Raw genomic sequence first — 6,499 nt, 5'->3', positions numbered from 1 at the left:
CAGACTGTGACTTTGCAATCATATCATCAACATATACCTCTATCTACTTATGAATCATATCATGGAATAATGTCACCATTTCCCTCCAGTATATTTCCACAACATTCTTCAGTCCGAAAAGCATTACCTTGTAGCAAAAGGTGCCCCAGGGAGTAATAAACATGGTTTTCTCCATCTCGGCAGAAGACATCTTTATCTGATTATAACCAGAGAATCCATCTATGAATTAAAAGACCAAGAAGTGAGTGGTATTATCTACCAGTATATCAATGTAGGGTTAGAGAAATCATCTTTAGGACTTGCCCTGTTCAAATCTTTGTAGTTTATGCATATTCTGACTTTCCCATTTTTCTTTGGGACTGACACAATGTTAGCAACCCATTGTGGATACTTGGAAATGGCTAAGAATCCTACGTCGAATTTCTAACCTCCTCTCTGATCTTGAGAGACATGTTTGGTCTAGTCCTTCTCAATTTCTGTTTGACCGTCGAACACTCTGGTTTGAGTGGTAGCTTGTGTATGACAATGTCTGTGTCTAGTACTGAAATGTCTTGATACGACCAAGCAAACACATCTGCATACTCATGTAAAAGCTTGGCTAATCTTTCTTTGATCTTATCCTCTAAGGCGACGCCGACCTTAACCTCTTTCTTATTTTCTTTGGTCCCTAGATTGATCATATCCACTGGTTGCTGATGAGGTTGGATTTACTTGTCTTCTTGTTTCAACTGTCTGGCCAATTCTTTAGGAAGCTCGCAATCATCCTCACTGCCTTCTTCCGCGTGGTTAATCGAGAATCTGAAGTCGTAAGGAATTATAGCAATGTTGTTTTCAATCGGTATGGGCGTGGTTCTCGTGACAACCCAACGCATGAAACACAAGTGTACACGACTATTCACGAGTTTATCCTGCGTTTGTACTAAGCTCGGGTGTAGATCTTCACTCATGTAACATCAACCTCAACCCAACAACAGCATATATAGATATCCAGCATGATAGAGTATGCAATAATGCAAGACAGTAAAGTAAATGATGAATAATATAAAGCGAGTAAAGCATAAACATAAACACCTAAAATAAGTGAAAACAACTAAATCTAGGCTCAACTCCTTTTAGTGACTAGGAAATACTCCAAGCAGTAGAATATCTGCAGAAGAGTCACCATCTGAAGCTAGCGGAAATATACCCAAAGGTATCGCACACTCGAACATACAACAAAGTCACCACCGAACTTTATTTATTCCCGAAGGAAAGAGAAAACATCAATAAAACCCGAGGGAAAGAGATAATTAGGTAAGGAAGTCAGTTATGTAAGGGGAAGGTATTAGCACCCCTAACATCCGTTGTACTCAACGGGAACTGTTTTGATTGTTTTATGCTTGAATGGATGTTATATCTAAGGTTACTCACAAAAGAATAAAGGGAAAAGGGAAATAAATAGATAGCGTGCTCGGAGAGGATTAGGGTCATCATGCATACGTATCCTTATAGTGAAATAAGGAATTCAGAGCTTCGTAGTTCATAGAACCAATTGTGGGAGATGAACAAAATTTGTGATAAAGGTATGGTCTAAACCAAATGATTATGTTGTTTGACTCCAAAAGGGATGAAATATGAACCCAAGAGTAAAACTGGCATAGACTAAGACGTGGAGGAAACTGGGCATACCCATTGTATTGTCATGACCGAAAAACAAGGAATTAGGCGTTTTGTTTTATAGCACAAACAACTTCTGGTTCACAAACTAACACAAGATGAAGCTCAAAGGGATATTGTATTTGGCTCAAAGATAGCAGTATATCACATGGAGTGAATGAAGATGGTATTATGAGTGCATCATGGAAATGAATGGAATGATAGGAAAAGTGACCAAAGTCAAAGAATTAAAGGGTTTGGTAACAGTGACTGAAAATGTATAGTTTGGAACCAAAGGTAAGGGTATATTTGAATCCATGGGGGTAATGGTATTTGAAGCCCAAGAGTAAAGGTGGCACAACTAATATGTGGAGGGACAAAGGCATAGCCACCGTATTGTCATAAACAAAAGAATGAATTAGATGTTTGGGTTTATAGCACAAATATCTCTTGGCACAAAGGTGGACAATTGTCCTAAAAGGGTATATATGGAATTCCAAATAAAATGGTATTTGGTTTCAAAGAAACAGTATGTCACTGGGGTGAATGGTTTACGATTTAAGGTAGACCATGGATCATGAAAGGTATGAATGGTGCCATAAGGCAGGAGGAATAATTAGGATTATGCTCACCAAGGATTCGCAACCTTGTGCTTACGTATTCTCATCATGCAATGAGAAAGTCAGAGCATTCTTAGTTCGTGGAACTACGAAAATCAAAGGATAAAAACAAAAAGGTGTTTGCCTATGCAACTAGGACTAACAAGACAAACACAACTTCAAGGGTATGATTGTAGTGATGAACAATGTAACTTGTACCAAAAGAACATGGTGGCTTGGGGTACCATGAAGGCAAATGCTTTGAACCAAAGAGTAAAAGAGATACATACTAAGATGTGGAGGACAAATGCATACCCATTGTATTGTCATAACCAAAAATAAAGAACTAAATGCTTGACATCAAGGCAAACATCACTTGGTTCACGGGATGGACAAATGTCCTAAAAAAGTAGGTATGAGACCCACAAGAAAGTGTTGTTGGGGTACAATGAACAATATATCATTGTAGTGAACAAACAATTTAAAATCAAAGAAGAATGATATTTTGGATCCATGAAGAAAATAAACCATGAACCAAAGAGTAAACAAAGTGTTTGGTTTAACAACACAAACATCTCTTGGTTCACAAGATGGACTCTGATAAAATCTTCTAAAAGGATATGCATGGAATCCAAGGAAAATGATATTTGATCTAAAAAAGATGGCATTGATTGGTGAATAATAGCAAATGAGGTAGAAATAAATAAGGCATCTCATGGAGAATCTTAATTCTCGTGCCTACGTATTCTCACGGTGCAATGAGAAAGTCGAAACTTTTGTAGCCCAACCTACTACAGATGACAACAAGAGATTGAGGCAAGAGATATGATATGATAATAAAAGGGGAAGAAGACTTGGTAGTCATTGGATATGAACCACACTAAAGCCTATGAGTAAAGGTGAATACGATGAGCGATTGGGTCATTCATCCTGTACCCAAAGGCTCGTGGCATGTGATTCTCATTACAACTTTCAAGTTGTTGAAGAAGAATCCTTGTCGCTCCTTGTGATGATGAAGACTTTGTCAATCATTTGATTCGAATTGCACTAAAGTCTATGAACAAAGGCGAATACATTGAGCAACTGGGTCATTCGTCCCGTAACCAAGGATACCCTATACAAGGATATGAATTCTCCACTCTCATCATTCTTTGTTACTTAAGGTTCATGACATACAACTTGAATTATGATTGATAGGTTGTTGATGAAGACCTTTGATTATTTCATTGTTGCTTTAGAAGGAGAGACTTGACAATCGTATGATTTGAATTGTGTTAAATTTTATGAATAAAGGTGAATACGATGAGCAACTGGGTCATTCGTCCCGTACCCAAAGATATTCAGAATGAGTTAATGAAACTCTCAACTCTCATTCATTCCCTATTTCTTAAGGCCCATGTCACACAATTTTGATCTTGACTAACAAGCTCTTGAAGAAACACCTTTGATATGTCTTGTATAATCCACTGCTTGATTTGTTTTGGATGCCTTGCATGAAAGTCTGAACTTGAGGCCTTGAGAACCATAACTTTACAGAAATAGTCTTATCAAGTGATCAAAGAACTTTTGATCACTTGAATAGATTGTGAGATTATACATGAATCAAAGGATTTAGTTAATCAAAATTTCTTTTGATCAACTTAAATCAAAGGGTTTGAATTAAATTAAAAGTTATGGTTAATCATGTACAATGGATATGCCTGACAGAAAACGCAGTTGGGCCTGAGCTACTGGCCCAATGTAACAATATCTTGGTTGATGGGGGGTGCAGAAGTAAAAAGGGATGAAATCTCAGTAAAGCCAAACAAGGCCACATCCAAGGGCCCAACAGAATCACAACTAGTTGAACAAGCACGTGAGCAATTGAATGCGGTCAGTCAAATGTACTCGTGGAAACTGAAGTCACCATTTGAATTTAAAACTGAACTACAATGTGCGCGCCCTGCCCATACCCTCAGCTCAGGTCATTGTTCAATCACGACCACCGTGGACCTCTGCGTTGGAAATCGCTTCCGGCGGCGGTGGCCACCCTAAATCAAAATCTTAACCATCCCATGAACCGCATCATCCTCCCCAATTCAAATCCCCAATCAATTTCAACCAAAACCGTGCGTAGAACGTTAACTGAATCCAATCACACATGAACCATGGATCTTGAAATGCAAATTAAACAACGATCAGAAGGAATTAAAGCCCCTCGTGTTAGGTCTTTAATTCCTCACCCTAACCACTACAATGACTGCAACAAATTCAAGGTGAAGCAAGGAGTAAAGCCTACCTACGAAACAGAGGAGTGTCCCGGAGCTTGTTGAAATCGAAGATGATGGTGTTGAACAAAAATACCAGAGCTTCTTCAGGTATGAAATCCTTGAATCCTTGATCTTGCTTTCTTCTTCTTCTTCTTGGTGACTGTGGTCTGTAGAAGATGAGGATGAATTCCTGATTCAACCCGTGTGTGAGAGTGAGAGAGGTTAGGTTCTAGCTCTTGTTATTTCAGATCTTCAAGGTGAGGCTCTGAGCAACAATGGAAGGAGAGAGTTTTTGCGAGGGTGGATTTAGAGAGAGAGAGAGAGAGAGATAGTGAAGAAGATAAAGATTGAGCAATGACTGTGTATCCCCTTTCATGAATTGATGATGATGGTATATATAGGTTGTGATTCGGTTAGAAATTCAATTGAAATTCACCTCAAATGAATCTCAAATGCAGAAGTTAGTTATGGATGTTAGTTGGAAGGTGCGAAAATGTTAATTGCAACTCTGAGTTAGTTTGGTTTGAATTCGGTTATTCTGTTATGAACTGTGGGTTATTACTTCAATCCATGAACCATCAATTGGTTTGCAAATGCATTAACAATTAAGGTAGTTATGATTTGTTGAATGGATATTAAAATGTGGGATTAGTTAAGCTTAGCAGACTGTTAGAAATTAGGGTTCAAACTGTTAGGATTGAATTTTTGCTAAGAGGAAAAAAACAGCTTAAACTGTCAGCTTCTGGGCTCTGTTAGTGCAGTTTGCCATCTGTTAATGAGTTTCTTGAAGCAAGACATATTACACTAATTTGGAAGTGTTTTTTCTGTTAGAAAACTCAAATGTTGTTGATTATTAGCTTAGACTGCTTTGGATTAATTTTGAGTCAATGTAATTACTAAAACAAAAGTTGATTGAATGTCATGCTAATCAATGTTAGTTGGATTGTATTGTTGTCAAACTGAAAGATATGGATATGGTCAATGTTTAAACTGAATTCATTACTATTGACTGGACTATTATGGAATTGTGTTTTGCAGTGGTTTGTGCAGGTTGGAAGGCTCAGGTTCATAGTGGCTCAGCTTGTGTGCAGACTTCACTTTGGTATGTTTTGCTAGGTTCTGATAGCATATATGATGTTATGTCCAGGAGGTTCACTCATTCTGGTTTGCAAATTCTGATTTAGACCATGGTTCTGCTTTGTGTGGTGATTCTACAAGTGTGTTTTGGACTACTCCATGGCATGCATAGGCTCATGGCAAGGCTCAAACTTGGCCAATGTTCCTGCACTAGTTTTTGCAGCATGTATGATATTGTGCATTGCTAACTTCAAATTTGACTTTGTGATGTCTTTTACCTTGGTTCTGCTTCATGTTTTGCTAAGACTAGAATCATGAATGTGCAATGTTTAGTTATTAGCATGTTGTGAATGCAGGGTTGTTGGCTTAGTCATGGTTTCAAGGCAATGCTTTAAGGCATGACAAATGACCATATCTTGATGCAAAAGGTGGCTTTCTTGTTCATGAAGAAATTGATCATGGAATCACATGGAAAGGTGCAACAATGAAGATACAATGATCATTAGGGTTTAAATAAAGTAAAAATAGGTTAGTTGACTTTTGTCAACTGGTTGATCCAAAAGTCAAATGTTGACTAAAAAGTCAACCTTTGTAAAAATTGCATTTTTTGTATTTTCTTTTGTAATGGACAATGTATATCTTTATGAATGAATGAAAACTCAATTGTTTTGATGAAATAAACATGATTGTATGTAAAACAAGACTTGACTTTTAACAAAATCAAAATGGTATATGAATGAAATAATCACCTTAGTCCATTAAATCATAATGATCATGAGCACATGATAACACATGAACCAAATGGACCAAGATTAATGGATGAATCAAGAAGAAATACCCCTATAAATTATAATGGATCAAGAACCATCAATGGCCCAAAGGTCAACGCACCAATGCAAACATGAATTCAAAGACCAAAGACCTGTGAATTTGAAAGCA

General features: G+C 37.5%; 1 long non-coding RNA gene across 2 annotated transcripts; it reads left to right on the top strand.

Moving 5' to 3' along the window:
• The first annotated feature begins 4,131 nt into the window (after positions 1 to 4,131).
• On the top strand, positions 4,132 to 6,227 carry LOC127080044 (uncharacterized). 2 transcript variants are annotated; one of them, XR_007788003.1, is made up of 3 exons: positions 4,132 to 4,591; positions 5,522 to 5,786; positions 5,917 to 6,227. It is a non-coding gene; the product is annotated as an uncharacterized LOC127080044 (long non-coding RNA). The 2 variants fall into 2 exon arrangements; XR_007788004.1 differs by having other exon boundaries at positions 4,132 to 5,585; positions 5,668 to 5,786.
• Positions 6,228 to 6,499: the final 272 nt, after the last annotated feature.

This window comes from Lathyrus oleraceus, chromosome 1 (genome assembly GCF_024323335.1).
Source record: "Lathyrus oleraceus cultivar Zhongwan6 chromosome 1, CAAS_Psat_ZW6_1.0, whole genome shotgun sequence".
NCBI lineage: Eukaryota > Viridiplantae > Streptophyta > Magnoliopsida > Fabales > Fabaceae > Lathyrus > Lathyrus oleraceus.
This window is presented reverse-complemented; position numbering and strand designations above follow the sequence as displayed.